This window comes from Temnothorax americanus, unplaced genomic scaffold (genome assembly GCF_048541705.1).
Source record: "Temnothorax americanus isolate GAGA-0224 unplaced genomic scaffold, ASM4854170v1 Scaffold87, whole genome shotgun sequence".
Taxonomy (NCBI): Eukaryota; Metazoa; Arthropoda; class Insecta; order Hymenoptera; family Formicidae; genus Temnothorax; species Temnothorax americanus.
The window spans coordinates 297,479-316,425 of NW_027509810.1; the positions used below are offsets into that span (position 1 = coordinate 297,479).

At 38.9% G+C, this 18,947-nt stretch overlaps 1 protein-coding gene and 1 long non-coding RNA gene across 3 annotated transcripts in view; one reads left to right on the forward strand and one right to left on the reverse strand.

The window, feature by feature from the left end:
- Blo (bloated) overlaps positions 1-18,947 on the reverse strand; it is a 115,720-nt gene that overhangs the window by 61,971 nt on the left and 34,802 nt on the right. The window lies entirely within an intron of this gene.
- The window catches only part of LOC143907731 (uncharacterized), a 201,708-nt gene that overhangs the window by 41,653 nt on the left and 141,108 nt on the right, over positions 1-18,947 (forward strand). Inside the window, exon 2 of the long non-coding RNA XR_013259954.1 lies at positions 4,215-4,318. This is a non-coding gene — a long non-coding RNA (uncharacterized LOC143907731). The remainder of the gene's footprint in view (positions 1-4,214; positions 4,319-18,947) is intronic.

The window sequence follows — 18,947 nt, forward strand, 5'->3', positions numbered from 1 at the left end:
AACGATAAGACTTCATAGTAGTCATTGTCCTGAATTCCTTTCGGTTAAATGTGAAGTTTCTCTGTGTAGGAGGAGGGATCGGCTACGCCGCAACTGATGCAAATATCCTCTGGCTGTCGGAAGGCTATCAGAGCGATGTACGATAATCAGACAATCGTAAAAAGAAACCGGAACGATATATACTGTGTTCGATGCTTTTTGTGTTTAGTAATACCGACACCTAAAAAGAGTAAAACAATCGATATAATTTATTATTAATATCTAATTAACAAATTTAGAAAATTTTCATGTTTTAATATGTTATATCTTTTTTCGGTTTTATACTTTTGTAGAAATTATTATAATACAATTCGATAAAATTCACACGCTGATATACATATTTAATTATATACTTTTAATCATATATTTAATTATATGTCTAAATATTTTTTTAAACATCCTATAAAGGAATTAATCTTTTTGTAAAAATGCGCCTCGGGCGTGTATTTTTTGGTATTTAAACTTTTTGCTGATAGAAACGCGTTTCTCGAAGACATGATCGAGAGCAAGCAGCGGAATAAGCTGTTGCAGTCTGCTAATTCTGTGTCACATGCAGGCGCGAGCTATTCAAGTGGCAGCAGGTATAATCCAGCATTAAGTAGCTTAACGCCGGAACGGGGTCCCCACGCGACTCGTAAGTCTCGCATTTTCTCGTTGACAACGCTCGCGCCGCCGAGTTGGCATAACGACTCGTGACTTATAACTACGAATTCCTTATGTCTCTGAGAATTATCGTTACATCTTTCGTTTAGGGATTATACTTGATTAATCTAATTTTGATTACGCATGTACGATTATTCATCTGAATGTAATTGGATCATTTTCAATATTTTTTTCGGTAATTAAGAATTTTTTCAGATTTTTCCGACGCGATTTTTTTTATTTTAGAAAATCGTTTTAAAAAAATTTGAAAAAATTCTCAAAAATCTTGTGTTGTATATAAAAAATGTTTAAGCAACAGCCTACAGTGGACTGACGTCTGCTTCTAATTTTCTTTCGAATATTTTTTTCGAAAGAAACTCGAAAAAATCGCCGACCAAATAAGAGAGGTCGAGGGTCAAACCCTGGTCGATTTGACATGGAATGCCCCATATATATAAGTTATATCATACAATGTTTGTCAAATTATTAAATTTTTCATTATCTATAATTAAACAATCTATCAACTTCTCCGATATTTTTGAAAGAATAAATACCAAATTACGGTATTCTATTGTTTGATATATGTATAACCATACTTTAAGGATATTATGGAGACCTCGAAAACTATGTATAGAAAAACACGTATAACAAAGTTGCGAATTGACATCGCGAATTAATTGCGACAGATGCCCGTTTTGCCTTGAATGTTTCGTCTTTTACTCGCGCGTTAAAACGGAAATGCTTGTTAAATCAAAACGACAAGACACGAGGACGAAACGAATGAGGACTAAAACTACACTGAAGAAATATATTCACTCACTTGTTTTTGGTCGGACTATGCAAAATCTGTGACAAATGAACCGGTTTAGACATGTAAATTTTTCGCCACTGAAAGATCGTATTTTAATACGGTTTTTATATAAGCAGTGCTATTTATATTCTTAAAATTTTATATTTTTCAAAGTTTACATTTTCTTAAATGTCATATTTTTATTCCTTTAAAGAATATAAATTTACAAAAAATAAAAACATTTAGAAATATCGAAAAAACATATATATGTGCAAACCAAATATAATATGCATATAATATAAATAAAATTTAAAAAAATTTTATAAGGAAACATCGGTAGAAACTTCTTTCAGCAGATTTGTGAGAACCGCGAGAAAAGTGGCGCCGGGTATGTGAGTCATAATCGAGAATAGATCGAAGGATAGATCGGTGGATCTGCGACGAATCCATATAGGGTACGGACAGGTCCTCGCGAGCGATCGGTGCCACTTATGGCAAATCTTAAGAATCCACTTTCGATTTCTATACGGTCGCGATCATTCGCGACGTACAAACAGAATCTTGTGTATAAACAAAGACATATATATATAGCCTTAGAATGTGCATGTATAAAATGGAAAAAAAGGCGAGAAAGAGAGAATAAAGAGAGGTCATCTTTCGCGCGTGCTAGTTTCTTTGTGCGAGAACGTATAGGGCCTTCTTCTCGGCCTCTCTCGATGAGATATTATGAAATTCAGCATCTTTTATTGCGCACTGTAGGAGTCAGATTTCCCTTCTGAAATAATGCTCGCCCCTGCATCGTGACTACCTTCCTGCTCGGCCGCATTGACCACCTTCTGTATTCTGAGATTCCAATGCATACTTACACCGATAAAGCCCGCGTAAATCCGCGGATTAATCGTGTCGAACGGTGTATCGTTGCTCCGTATCGTCTCTTATTTGCCATTCTTTGCAGCTTCTCTTTCTCTTATTTAGCACCGCCCGGTGCGAGATAATAAATCGGGAAAGATGAGCTCCCTATTTTTCGGTTCAGAGAGAGGGAGAGATAACCGGTGGCAATATTCTATTGCATCTGATTTGTGCGTCTTTTATGGTACATTGTGTTTGGTGCGTTTACAACACAGCATGTATAATCAAAGACTGGAACGTTTATTTTTATCATCGTTAAATTAGCAGTCGCTAACGAATGCGCATTTTAATCAGCCTATACTGTTCCATCAAAATGACAATTTAGGAAGTGCTAATGAAAGATTACTCTCTAGTCTAAAATTGCCTTGCGTTATGATATTACCTCGCGCTATAAACTAGTCGCCTGCGTTACAAATCAATTCAACAGTAATTGTAACAAGAATAAGTAATGCTATAAACGTTATTTTAGTAATTCTTTTTGTTTTCGTGCTATTAACAATATTTCTTTATGTAAATTATCTTTTATTGTATTTTCCATCGAATTACGATTAATATAAAATTATAATTATTAATTAATTAATTCGTTGTTAATTGATAAATAAAATAGGATTAACAAATAATACAAATATACCAAATGTACAATTGAATCAGAAAGTTATAATAAATTCGAGATTTGGAGAAGAAAGTTTTTTGTCGCTGACATCACATATACGTATGCCGAGCTTTCAAGCCGAACGACTGATGCGATCAGCATCACCAAATGCGAGGTTACACCTTGATTAACATCCAGCCGGCGCACACCGTGACGCGTCATGTGTACCAGTAGGGCACACACGGCGCGGCGATCCAATCGTTGGCGTTGGCGCGCACAGAGCCGAGGCCGCGGTTGTGCGTACAGGTCGTAATTAAAGGACTGATCTATCGATCCTTTCGGATCTGTCGACATGCCGGACGGCTACCTGTGCCTGTGCCGCGGTGCACGTGCATGCACGTAACGCGCACGTTTTATACACGGTACGGTACATATGTACGTGCGTGTATACGCTCTCGTGGTGCACACACGGCAGCCATATATGGTGCAGAGACGTTAGCGGTCAGTCCACCGTATGGTGGTAGCAACGCGCCCGCTACCATCTTTATCTCGGTCACGGCGACTCCGTGAAAGTGAGAGCTAGCCGAGTGAGGAGAGCCTCCCTCTCCCCGTCTCGCGATGCTTCGCGAGTAGTACTCGCACGTACGTATTATCCGGGCAATTCTCCTTCGTTTGCGTGACCACGCCATTTCTCTCTGTCTCTCTCTCTCTACCTCTCTTTACGTTCCATTCGTTCACATTCATTTGTTGCCTCATCTTTTTCCCCCCGTTTGACGTTTTTCCAGTTCCCTCCGCATCCTTCACGTGTTTCCGCCGTTTGCCTCGCTGAAGAAATGTACACACTCGCGAGAGCGGCGCGCATTTATGTGCATTATGTCGGTCAGACGATTGTCATTGATGTATTGGCATGCGTTGAGAGAGAATGACGAGTTGTTTTGAGTGTAAATTCAATTCCTGTAATTAGGATAATATGTGAACCATTTTTCGCTTTATATACGATTTTTTTAAAACAAGATATATATATATAGATATATATATATATATCAAAAAATTGAAATTGTTTATTCTATATATTATTGCTTTTTTTCTATTTACTGATGCAGAAATCAGGACTTCATCTCTACTGATTTTAGCATAGTTATCGTTGCTTCTCTCTGTCGAAAGAGAAAGTTGACCTTTTTTTGCCTTGCTTTTCTTTTTTTCTGGGAAATTATTAAGTTCCTCGTCATTATCTAATTACAGTTATATCCAATTAAAATATGTCGGGCTGCTGCAAGATCCGGTATTTGGATGATGGTCAATGGAAAATAATGGCGTTTGAGGCGGGTTGCACACGGACATCGTTGGTGAGTGATAATTATATCACATTTGTATGAATGTATGTTAGCTTTGATAATTTCACGCTCGTAGTTTTCTAGTTTCTAAAAGATTGGAACGGTAAAACCTTAAAATTTCTATATTGATGATTGATATTTCTAAATCATTATTAATTAGCAATAACATTTCCGACGAATAAATCTCTCTCAGGAATGTGATTTATCTTTTCTCCGTGTTTCTATTCTCTCTAGATCGATTTATTAACGCGTATAATTTCTAATTTATAAATTTAATGTTAAACTATGTTAAAAGCTTTTCTATTTGTGCGTTATTTAAAGTTTAATCCAGTGTTGTGAAATTGATTTCGTGTGAAATCGATCTTAGCTTTGAAATTCACGCGTATGAATGCGGCTTGACCTTGCTTTGTCATTCTTGTTCCTTTTTGTCTTGTGTCTCTCTTCTTCGTATTTCTCATTCTCTCTTTCATTTTTTTTGCCGCCTGTAACTTGGCCCAGTCTATCAGTCAATTCGCTAGCGCGAAACCGTTCTCGGATATATTGCGCGCAAGTGCTTTTGACTGATTATATGTTAGCCGCGTCTAATTCGCATGTTAACGCGGTGTGAAAGAGTACCGCAAAAGAGAGTAGCCTTAACAGACCATGAAATTTCATTCACGTCTAGAAATACACCGACTCATTTTTAGTCTCCAGAAGAAATATTGCTCACTTATTTATAGTATTGAATGACATGTTCTCTGAAAAAGAAAGAACAATTCTAATATTTTAAGAACAAAATTTTTTAACTTATTTTGAAGCAACACGTATTTCCATTAAATTATTATGTTAATATATTCTTTTTACTACATATATTTATTTATTTATTTTTATTATTATGACATTTATATAAGGTATTTAGAAATTAATGCTAAACATATTTTTCTTTTATATACATATTTCTATACATCACTGAAATAATAATAAATATTTAATGTCACGTAATAATCAAGAAAGCGAAAAAATCTTTTAATTATACATAATTGAATTTTTTATACGAGAAAGCCCGATGCATGATTACGGTCATGGTTTGCCCGTCTCTTCTTGATTTCGAATGACTGACCATATTAATTTGTACCCATCTGAGTGCAAATGATTCATCTACGTTAATCTATTCCTATACTTGGCCGCGAACGATTTGTCTGACCGTATTCGTCTGTTCCTATACTTCAGCGCGAATGATTCGTATTCTTCGTGGAACAATTTGTGTGTCGGCGGGAGTGCTGAATCACGTCAGATTCTTTCCTCATTTTGACCTACGGTAGCAACTGTGCTCGAACAAATACCAGTGAATAGTTTCGTCGGTAGAGAACTTTATCGTTTTTCGATGTTGTTTCGAAACATCTCGGCTTTATCTCTCATATCGGGCACTTTCTTTGCGACGCAATCCCGCGCGCATGGATATCCTCTCAGATACTGTTGGAATTTCTCTCTCTCTCTCTCTCTCTCTCTTTCTCTCTCTTCGTAGTAATGGATATCTCCGGTATTTATCTAGCAACGCGCTGCTGTATCGCCGATCAGAGACCGTACAGATTTATGCAACGGCAACGTGACACATTCTGACATATTCCGACACCGCAAATCCATCGTGTATTTACACGAGCCTTCTATCACGTATACACTTGAATAAGTATTAGGGAGAATTATCGCATTCCCATTGGATTGATCTTGAAATGAGAAAGTTTGATTTATTAATAGCGGTAACATATTTTCTATATTTTCCATGTTTTCCAGAACACACAAAACAGATTTTCGTTCGTAAGTTACGATTAATGTCTAAATAATTTTTTGTCTGACACAAATAATTTTTAAACACAGCAGTTCTTTGGTGACCAATATATCCAACTTTATTATTTAATTATTTATACCAACATCTATTTTTTACATGTATTCTTTATGATACGTAATAAACGTAAAAACAATATTTTCTCTTCCTTCTCATGGAGCACGCTCCAAAATTCATATTACGTACGTGTGACTTAGAGCATAATGCGAACCTCGGCGGATTTGCCAGCCACATAAAAGCGAATTGTTACATCAGCGCATGATCTACCACGCCTGAACATAAACCCGACCGCGAGAAAGATCGCTTTTTAAATCCGTAGCGGATCCGCGATCCGGGAGCCGGCTCTATCTCGATGAAAGATGCTGGAAGACGGATTGTTTTCAATTTTTCCCACCCACTACAATTTTTTCCCCTCTTATCTTCGTCGCTGGAGCGCGTGAGAAGGGAATCGTGTGCACGCGTTTTCAGCGATAAAGAAATAATCGTTGGTGCCGGAACGTGGTGGCGTAACTTATGGCTTGTCGATTTATCGTTAGGATTATCTGGACTATATCTTCGTTAAGGTACCTGTCGGTCGCCCGGTATCGATTCGATCTACCACGCCTCAATATATAATAAGCGTTCTGGATGGGAAAAACAATGCTTTCAGTTTGCGTAACGCAGTTTTACGATTCGGGAACACATAGCCAGAACGATACGACCAAGAAAAAAGAATATACTAATCTATTCAATAGATGTTTAATTTTTTTACTTTCTAGTATTTTTTATTATAATTTTAGATATTTTTCACTGAGATGTTACAATATCACTTTTATCCATTTTGTATTTATTTAATTTTTGAGAATTATAAAGATATTTAAAGTTTTTGTTTTATTATTTATATAACAAATTAAAAAAAGAATTTACCTTATGGATATCTATAACAGTTTATTATAATTTAGATTAATAAAAAAGTAACATTTATTATTTTTTATCTAAAATTATATATTAATCTACATTATATTTCTCTAAATTAAATTTTATCTTTAATATATAAACATTTGCAAAAGATTAAGTATTTCTTGTTGTACTAACAATAAATAGTAACGGCTCTTCACAGCTGTTACAATATTATTGTTCTTTTTCTTCTTTCGGAGTATGAAGCGGATATCGCGTAGAGCACTGCGTAAAATGATTGTAATATCGATAAATATTTGTTGCCTAATAGAATTTACGATTATTTCCATCGTATACCCTTTCGCGCTGATAGACCGATCGTAACATTTTTACGTTAGAGAACAATGCAAGTGCACCGGCGTATACGTTACGGCACTGCCCTGGAAAAGCTACATTCAACCTGCCACACCTCGCTTCTCTTTATCTTCTCTGGGAATAATCGACAAGTCCGGAAGAAAAACCAAGTATCCCTACTTTGAATAATATAATAAAGAAACACGGAAACCGTCAGGAAAGAAATTTATTCTATGTAAATTTAACTATCTGTTCAAAAATATCATGTGTAAATAAGTATAGAAAACATGGATAATAGTCGTCACGAGTCCTTTCCATGATAAGCCCACTTGATATCGCTCTCTTTTATGAAAAAATTGCATGAAAAATTACAATTCTATTATAATATTAAAAAAAATACTTGGATTTTTCGAGTACATTTTACATTCAATTTTTCTTCATTGCACTTCAACGATTCAGAGCGACGTTTATCTCACGATGTGACGCGAGCATGTCTTCAGCCGTCAAATCGTATTTCCATATCCGTGCGAGAACAATGACCAGACATTTCGCCGTAAACTCATTGAATTGACTGGTCACACGATAAAAATAGTTGAGAACACTTAGGGCATAACTATATAAGACTCGCAATTATTCCGGCCGCGTTAATGTCTGCGAGGGTGCGCGAACGAGGAGAACAATGCGAGTTTGCGCGGACCCTTGAGAGCCTTGGAAAGGTGGGCTACATCGGGGTCCGATCTACCACGCCTAGCTATACAAGAGCGGGGCCCTCACTTCTAGGCGAGAAAAACTCGACGTTTTAAATCGCTCCGTTGCGAGCAAGAGCTGTACCGAACTGCGTTGCGCACCGGCCACGGAGCGAAATGAGTTATGCTCACTGCCAGGCTATTGGCATTCGTGTCGTGTCGTAAATCGGACCTGACACCTCCCAGAATGAAATCAGTGGTTGTCAGTACGCAACCTCGGCACGGCGCGCGGTACAACCGATAGTTCACAGCCGTGATTTCGCAAAGCTTGCAGCAGACCGCAGCTTGCGGGTTGGCAGGTGTCCCTTGCTTAATCGCCGCGATCACGCCTAGAATCTCGAGTCACCGCATTTTTTTCCGACGAGAGGAAATATTGCGTCGTGGAATGCTATTATTTATATAGGGAGCGAGGTCGCGAAGTGATTTAACGTTATCATACCGGATGTTCAATCTGAGATATACGTAACGCTTGTCATTTAATTATTAACTTTACTAGCGTTATTTATCGTCTCAATTATTTTTTTAGTTACTTTTAAAGGAATATCAGGAAATAGTGGAGAAAAAATTTTTTTTTTAATGTAGTACGGAAAATAATTATTATCACAGTTAGGCGAATTTATGCCTACAAAAAGATATATGTTAATAAGAAATATCCAAATTATTTTTTTTATGTTAACGCTGATCTAAAGATCGCTCGATACGTGATAATCGCGCGAGAATCTCGTCGCGCCTCTTTCAGGATGATAACACATGATAAAATAATGTATACATAAAGCAACATAAAGAGACATGGAAAATTGACGTTACAAGTGTCCGACGCACGTTAACCAGCATAAGTGCCGGAAATCTGTGCGCGGTCGGCCGTACAATTTATTATCTCGATGTAATAACGTCGACGAGCGTAGCGAGAGTTTCGCGTGACGATATTTGTCGTGCGAATGGATGTGTTACGAGACAGCTTAATAACATGATCGCGTGACATTTCAATAATAATACCTACCGCCATTTCCCTTTTAGTTATAATGATAGGATATCGATAGGGCAAAAATGGAGAGAAGTGCGCGCGCGTTCGCGAACGAAACGTATACGACAGAAGGTCGACGACGACGACGACGACGACGACGACGGCGACGATGACGAGGAGAATACAATGATGTGCGTTCATAATTTATCGTGCAAGTGTATACGCCGTCACAATACTGGCATTGCATCAACGAGCTGCTGGAATGCTGATTATAACGTTTCGCGTACACGCGAGAACACACTTGCAATTATTAACCGTGCTTCTTCTTTTATTTTATTAATTCTTCTTTCTCAATTGCTCACAATTGACTTGATCATTTGAAAAGGAATGTAAACATATCTATAAAGTTGTAACTTTTTGACACATAAATTCTGAAACTCTAAAATATTGACAACGCGTATTTTTATCTCACGTTGCGCTATCAAATCTCTATGGTAGAAAAGTACAGAAACGGGAAAGCTATACAATATAGGTATGTGACATTTTCAAGTTTTGTAAAATATTTCTGTAAAGTTTATTGGAAAAATCATGATTAAAAGTAAAATGTTATTTAATTATTTAAGTTTAAAATTTGGTTTTAAATCCGATCCTTTGATCTATTATTTAAATGCAAATGCGTCGAGGAGAAGACCGGTTTTCTATATCGCTCAATAAAAGATTTTACATTTCTTGTCTCGTTTTTCCTCTTTCTTTTTCTTTTAAATCATCAGTGAAGTGTCTTGCGAGATATCCGCGAAATATCTTGATGTAACATTTCGTACAACGTTGACGTCATAATGGCACTGTTTTGCGGTTACAACGAGCCGCGAAAAAATAAGCAGCGCGAAAATCGCGCGTTGCCAGTTCGCGAGAAAAGCAAATTGAGGAAAATGAGAAGTTAAAACGCGCGAAGGTTTCAGCGCGTAGGTTTCGCCTTATGATTGTGAATTATGGTAGCATTTTGCAGCTGGTAATCTGCAATCTGCCAGGGACTTTTACCCAGGGATTAAACTGACTGTGCAAACATTGTAACAATATTGTGATTTGCAAATTGCATTCGCGGAACACGTTGCGTTGTTGCTCTTCGAAGAACATTCATCGACGTTCAATCAAGAGTGAAAGATGAGTCATTACAGATATCCGCACACGTTGTAATGATACGTTTCGCGTCGCGGTATCTCTTGCACATCTGATAATCTGCTGACGTGAGAGAAATAATGCAGCGTCTCGATAAGAGGAAGAATGTGTCAGCCGTGGCTAACGGCCGCAGCAAACCGTAAAAATTCGCGCAAACGGGACAGTCGGATTCCAGCCGTCAGCGAATACTTGTCGATACTTTTTTTTCTCTCCGTACGTCGGGCACGAAAATTTCCAGAATGCCAATCGCCAGATGCAATCGCGAGATGCACGTGTCTGCAAAGCCGGAAACAGGCCGTTGCGGGCCGCGAGCGGGCGCCTTTCTAAGTACCCTATCGTGCTACGATACGCGAATTCGTGCAAGGCTGGTGGACGATTTTTCTAGCACGCTCCACGAATGCCTGAATCGTGCACGGGTACCGATCGACCTCGAATTTTCGATGATTATCGATCCGTATGCATCAAGCAAACGGTTGATCGTTCGGCGCCACACCGTTCCTAACCGGCTAAACGAGGTAACGACCGAGCACGAACGGCTTGATACTTATTTTATATATCGCATAAATATAAGTGAATCAAACTGTTTCAAGTCGATCGGCAACGTTCCTTCTCGCTAGGTTTGAAAGTGAGCGACTCCTTGACCAAGATCGTTAATCTGACGAGACGAATCTGTTAAGCGTCTTTGTGTTTGGACGACACACCAGTTTTACATCTGGTAAAAAGTATACGAAATGTATTTAGAATAGTGGCTTACCTTAAGAAACGAGAGACACATTAAATTACAAAAGATCTTTTTTCAAAACAAGATCATTAAAGAGAGGGGGAGAGAGAGAGAGAGAGAGAGAGAGAGAGAGAGAGAGAGAGAGAGAGAGAGAGAGAGAGAGAGAGCAAATATAATCTTGATTTGCTTCATAAAATGTAGGAAATATTGTTTCTTAATTATAATTAATGAGATATATAAATTTTGTATTTCTACCCTCTCTGGAAATTACTATTTTCCTTTCTTTAGCAAAATGCCTTTAAGATTATTTTTATAATATCTACATATTTCATTTGCAAATTAAAAAATATAAATTTCCTAAATAATTATTGTTTAGGATCTTGAAAAAAGATTTGTTGACTTTCTTGATCCGCAGTAGTTTTTTATTAGAAGAAATTAGTTATTTAATATACACGTGTACGAATTTCTCGCTTACAGTCCCTATCTCCTGAACGTTCGATCGTTTGCCTTTCGCAATCGCGCGGGCTCCCGAGTATTTCCCGTTCAGTATTTCCAATAAGGTGAACTTCGCGATGGCGCAACAATGTGCTTGTATACTTCGAGTAGTTCTCGTCGGCACTCGCACGCTCGGAACTCGCAACTCGTCGACAAGTGCGCGTCCGCTCCTGTTGCTGCAGAGCTTTGTTCTCCCCGTGGGAACACCGGCAGAGATCATTGAAGTGGGTAGCGGTATATGCTCGTCGCGAATTATCATACGCGCTCGAAGTATTACCCATAATATATCACAAGTGTCACCTGTGTGACAACGTATTTCTTTGCATTTTTTTTAAAGGCATTTTTTGCCCATATTAAATATTGGTCGAAAACCCCATTCTGTTACTGTCACATCGTATATTCTCCGTATACTTTTGACAATTTTTACATTCTCAAGCGAAACTTGAGGCAAGTTGCATTTGGATCTAGCGTTGGCACGATGAAGTATAAGAATAGATTTATATGAATAATGACGTTAACAGCAGGTTTCGCGTTAATAGAGCCCTTGCCGCCTGTTCGGCTCGTGACGGGTCCGCGATGTAAACGTCGAAGATGATTATGTTCGTCGGCTTAATGCCGCATTAAGCGTGCCGAATAATATATCGTGGCGTGCGCGATTCCGCGCTAAAAAACAATAAACGGTACTGTCTGCACCTGCCTGATGCTTGATCCCACGACCTTGTAAAGTGGGTCGCGCAACGGGGAAGGATACGATTATGTCGAGTTAAAACGTGCACGGGCATAATCCACGTGTAACACACTTAACATATACGGAACAAAATGACGATGCGCGGAGTTTGTACCTGCGTGACCCCTGCAGACCCCGCGTACACCTTCGTTCGGCTGGCGCCACGCTAAAGGATAGAATTCAAGCTCTCGCTCGCGTCGTTGATACTTTTTACGATACTTTCACGGTGCACGATGCGACATATGGGATTCGAAAATATGGGTATGCGAGAATATTTTTTCGACGAATGGCTCCATATAAGTCACACAGGTGTAAGCCATTGTAACTTTAACATATTTCCTTCCCATATTTAACATTGAAGCTTTCCCAACAAGAAATGGATTTGTGAAACTGAGCACGCTGAGCACATACTTTCTATTTTCTAATAGATTCTAATGGATTTATTACTTTAGTGAATATTAAACATTACTAACGATAACTCTTAGAGAAAATCATAATTTACAACTTAATTTATTTTATTAAATTTTAACCAAATAATATGAATTGACGATTCTTTTTAACAGAAGTAACAAGAATTAGAAGAATAATGTATATGCATACTTCATGTTACACATAATTATATTGCGTTAATATATTGAAATTGATATTATACAATTCATATCATAGTATATTATAATTATAATTAAATTTATTAAATTTCCATATTTCATTTAGATAGGAATTAAGATTCTTGCCTTTGTATATGCCGGTAGCCGGCGCAACATAATTCTATAATGATAAATTATTTCATAAAAAAATATAATATACACTTTTTACTCTTAAAGTAATATAAATTATTTATGCCATCATTTTGCCGCGAACAGCTGAATTGGATACTGCGATATCGCGTCGAAAGTCATGTCGATGCTAAACAGGTCTTTTACGCACAATGTTTCTTCTGGGCAACGACACTAGCGATCGGCGTATCGATTATCGAGCATGCACCAGGGCGGCGTGTACTGAGATTACGTTGTCAGCCGAAGTAACAAAGTGCGACACGGGACACTGACACGGGAGTTAATAAACCCGCCGTGTAACCCCGAGGAGACGAGGCTCCGGATCTTGCTCAGCGGGATCGATAACGCGTAATCAGAAGTATGCAAAACATCCGGGCAATCTTCGTCGGCGGCATCGCAAATCCAACCCATTGGCGAGAGCCAATGGGGAATCGGATAACGAGGCTCTCGAGATACTCTGCCGAGGGGAGTCTAATCTTGCGCCTAGACAAGTTAGGCACGTGCTTGAATGTAAATGACACCCAGAGACTATTGGCTTCGCTAGGCAGGATAAACATTAGCCAGCTATGAGGCTAATAACATTTTTCCATCTTAACTTATATAATGAAACATAATAAAAGATAATAAATGATTATCTTAATTTATTTTTCTTCGTCAAAACAAAATGAAAAAGCTAAGATAATGTTTCTAAAATCCAAATATTCTAAAGATAATATAATAGCAGGTTTAAAGCTTCAGAAATTTTGAGCGCAGCCACGTTTAAGGCTATTCTCTCGACTGACATTTTATTTCCAAATTATTTTATGTATTACTAGACATCACAGACGCGCGATACGCGCGCTCTATTTAGCTTTATACAACTGATACACACAACTGTCAAAATAGGCCATGACACTCATGACAGCCGCTCACGAAGTTAGCGCAGCGAGGGAACCAATTAGCATCGCGGAAAAGAGTCAACAATAAAGAGACTTTCGAAAAGACTTCGAGAGATGCGAGTATCAATTTAAAATGCCTTTATTTAGATAGAATTTATTACTTACTGGTAATTATAAGTTGAGAGAGAGAGAGAGAGAGAAGCAACTAACTTAAAGAAGCAACTAAGCATAACTCATGAAGTGAGGGCATTTTGATTAGGGTCTTAAGCGACTACTTAAGCGACTTATCGTTAAATCTGCTATGAGAGCGATTATTTATTTAATTTCAGCTACAAAAAGCCAAGAAATGGACTTGGTTTACAATATACCTTATACACACTCATATACCAACTATTTTAACTTAACGCGTGCAACTATTAATTCATTATTCCGTACTTTCTAAAATTTCTTTTAGAAAAACCATTCCTTAAGCCCTAAACGACTTAATCCATTATTTGCACGTTAAACTCACAACCTAAACTCAACATTATTTGAACCTAGTCCGCTTCAGCAGTAGGCCAAGAAACGGACATTATTCACCTATACACACACACACACATACCTTCATACTACAACGCGCAACAACTAATATTAATATTCCATATATTTCTAAATTCTTCTCAAATCTCCTTTAATTCAGGAAGAACCATCCTAAAACTTATAAAACTTGATATCTAATGCATTCTCTCAATAAACCTTATACTCCAGAACCTATCATATACCTTAAACTCATATCTTCCATAACTTCTGCGTGCGAAACTCAAAGCCTAATCTTAAAACTACAAAACATAATTCTCTCTCTTTTTCTTTATCCCTACCTCTACCTTAATATTACAACCATTTTCCTATTTTTCAACCACATATTGACATATTAATAATTCTTTACCTTTACCTTAAAATATTAACGCAACTCTCTCATCTTACAATACTCAATTTAACTGTAAAACCCTTACACTATTTACATACACCTACATATAATAAACTCGGCTAATAACAAATCTCCTGCTTTCTGACTAATACTTTCCTATGTCCCCCTATCTAACTCATCACACCTCCCTGTATATACCCCCCCTTCCTCTTCTTTTCTTTTCTCTTTCAATATATTATCTTTCTAATGTTAATCTTCCTGATCTTTTGAGTTCATTCCTAATTTAACTAAAAAAACTTCTGTGCCCTCAAATCGCTTCTTTCCTCTTATGAGAGCGATTATAAAATTATAACACATGTATATAATAACAATCCGCTTACGCGTGTTCGTAGATGTGCGCGCGTTATGCACGCTCGCGCGTTAAACAAGCAACGACGCGATAAAGTACGATATATCTCATCTTCATGTGCGGGGATAAACCAGTTCGGGTCCGGTTATTTACGGTCTGAAAAGCATTTACTACTATTTGAGGCAACAGACGTACAGTGTTAAGCATCGCTGTTTCGACTTGGAATGTTAATTTGTATCGCGTAGACAAACAGGATGTCTGCATTTGCCGTAATAAGGCGTGAGAAAGGGATTTTACAGGGTCTTTCCGTCGGCTGGAATTAATCCGGGGAGTATCTACTTTGTACGTCGACGATGTTTTTATGCCGAATGATGTACTTCGATGTCGCCTAATGCATAAATTATTGATTGACTCATTGAATTTGATATTTTTTAAGAGAATTTGTTAGACAGAAATGTTAATGAATCAAAAGTATGATAGAGACACCGATCAAATATCAAAATTTGAGCAATATTGTTTCCTATACTTCTAGTAAAAGCTTGCTTCGAATGTTTTTATTGATTACATATTTCTATGTATCGTGAAAGTAAAAGAGAGGGAGCGAAACGGCAGGAAATAATTTGATAAAGTCATGCATATATTTTTGTGTTACTAGGTTTAATAACTGTTTCCGTGTCGAAAAAAGAGTGGCTCTCGGATCGATCAAGAACTCGATCCTTAATCAGCTACGGGCAAAAGAGAACCTATAATATCAGGAAAGAGAAAGAGAGAGAGAGAAACGTGATTTTATATAATTATATAAAGTATGTTGACGTATGTACCTCTGGTATATTAATAACTGGTCGGAAAAACGGTTTCCTGATTCGTTCTGTTACACAGCGTGAGTCAGTTCATTGAATGTTAATGTCCGGATTAGTCGACGGGCCTTGCAAGAAAGTGTACACGATGTGGACGTGTAAGGAAGTGGTGAGCAAAGCGTGCCGATCGAGGTATCGACGTGTAGTAATGTACCCGACCTGGTATTGTGCCACCGTTTTCCAGCAGCATCGAAACAGACCCCACACGCGCGGTAATATCACGACAAGTTGTCGTAACTAAGCTAATAATTACATAAGCAGTCCGCTCGACCTTCCTTTAACCGGAGGCGTATTGATGAGCTATACGTGAAAAGAGGTGAATAACGTCGCCGGTCATTCATCTCGCATTTGCATCAGTTTTCGCTACATATGAAATATTAATACAATATATTTGCGAACAAAAAAATCGGTTGGTTTAAGCATGTAATAATACAATACCTACAATTTATTTAACTTCTATATCAAATTCGGAGAAATTTATTTTTTAATATTAATCTAAATCAACATAAAAAATGTTAAAACTGAATTAATTCTTTATTGCAAAAGAAATTTACTTAAGATAGATTTTATTATTTTATTGTTTTTCATACCGACGAATAGAAATTCTCGTAAATCACTTACGTTTAGGGTACAAGAAAAGACAGAATTTTTGAAATAAACTCGACGTCCGAGAGATATTCTTTACGCAAATGTTTCGCCAAATTTAGATTGTAAAAGTCGGACTTTACGCGCGCAACGACTGCTAATGCGATCGTATATGCGTATCGGAGAGTGATTTACATCGTCGCGAGTCTTACGCGACGAGCATCGTAAAATCCAAAATGTGCGACGCGATATTACAGTGTCGTTTAACGAGTCCACGCGCGATCTTATCGCGCGAGCGAGAGAGGCTGCGTGCGGAACACGTACCCGGCGCCGATGATTAAAATCTCACTTTATGTCGGTGATTGCGCAATTATGCAGATTATTGCTCGCATTCGTTTTAGACTTTCAGCCCCAGTGGTAGCGGCGGCGGGGCTGCAGGCGGATCATTGTATAATTATGCAGATCGCCTCCCTCGTTAATACCAAAAACATTCGGACGACACCTCCTGATGCGGATAATCAGCCTGTAATGCTCTCTCTCTCTCTCTCTCTCTCTCTCTCTCTCTCTCTCTCTCTCTCTCTCTCTCTCTCTCTCTCTCTCTCTCTCTCTCTCTCTCTCTCTCTCTCTCTCTCTCTCTCTTCAGCCGACTCGACCACCATGACCTCACCGTTCCCGATTTAGCATCTCGATGCGGCACCGCGTACACCTGCGCAATTGATGCAACAAGGGTCTTAAGGGACCTTGTCGCACCTGACGCGTCGCCGCGCCGCGCCGCGCGCCGGTTCTAAGCGCGGCTGTTTATGTTACGCCGTATACGGAAAGTGTGTTACGTGACGCGGCTGTTTTTCGACGCTGTCGCTGAAGTTGACACAGCACTTCGCTTCTACGTGCCTGGTATTGTCGCAAAGAAAATAAGATACGTCGCCAACTATGCGCATTTTTTTTCTAATTCCTCCCTACAATCGCGTTTGAAGACATTGCGGAGAAATCTTCCCGATTTGCGTTGTCGTTAATTGAATTGAAGTACTTATTTCCGTCGTTGTCTTCTAATTGTGAGATCGCGTATTCAAAAAAATGAGATTAAGCACAATATGAATAGATTCGTTACTAATAATGTATCGTGGCACTAATTAATACGATACATTAATGTTTTCGTCGTATATATCCACTCGCATCAGGGGAGGATGCGATTATCAGATCAAAATCCTTACATCTCTCTTGATTTCACGCATATCTATGTCGAGAAATCGCTATACGATGTCCTTACATGTCGCCACATATCCCATACGCATTTACATATGCATATGCGATTCAGCGTATATTGCCTAAGGTTGATCGAACGAGTATCCCGCATGCGGATGCGCGATGTCGAGCGATCGGGAAAAAAAAAAATCGCAGCGTCGCGAAAGTGGGCCCGATCGAGCGAGCGCTGCGGCTTGAAGGATGACTTTTCGCCGAGCGCGAGCGAGAGCCGCTCGGCTGCGAGAGAGCCTACGAGGCATCATTAATCGCTCGTTCGCGTAATTAATTACTTCTAACCGGCGCAACGATTGGCACGAAACCGTGCTGCGTGCGCCCCGCCGAGGGAAATCTTCGTGTAACCTGCTCGCGTCGTTTTTTCGTTTCGCCGACGTGTTCGCGGATCTCTCGTGTTTCACTGACCTCCGGTCTATCCTTCGCGACTTTTTCACTGGTGTGGGAAAGTTTTGGACCACAATATTGCAGTCAGGATTGGATAATGGAGCAGGAAGTGCGGGTTCAGAAAGTTAAAGAATCGAGATCGATTAAAAATCATATATAACTATCATCAAGACTACTTCGGGCAAACTTATTAATAATTTTCAGATTTTCCTTATGTTGTTCTTTTCGAATTGTGACTCGCGGAAAGGTCACTTTGTCGTTGTGCCACTTTCGTTTCGCGATTTTTAATTCCGAACGAAATGACCGCCGCGCTTCTTTGCCGCTTCGTCTGCCATATATGCGTCTCATAATGGCGCGAGTTAATTTAATGCTCCACGGATATCGCGAAATATGCGTGTAGCGCATTATGCGTAAGCGTCGGAAAAAAACAGTCGGAGGCGTGCAGAGCTATCGGCGGGCCTCGTTGAATATGCAAATCGCGATTGCGATCGCCGATCTGGACGACGGGCGAACCTGCTTAAAAGCGATGCGAGAAGGCGGAATACAGAAATTGGAAAGTGACGCGGATATTCGCGCGTCACTTTACTGCCTGCCGCGTTTATATAGACGCCGAACTGACGCACGAACGAACGAACGGATCATCGCAGATCCGCGCGAATGCGATTCCGCGTGTGAGAGATGAGAAATATATCGCGCCTACGTTCCAACACCTACACCGAAACCTACACGACGCGTGTACAGGATATCCCGCAGTTTTGCCGCTAAAT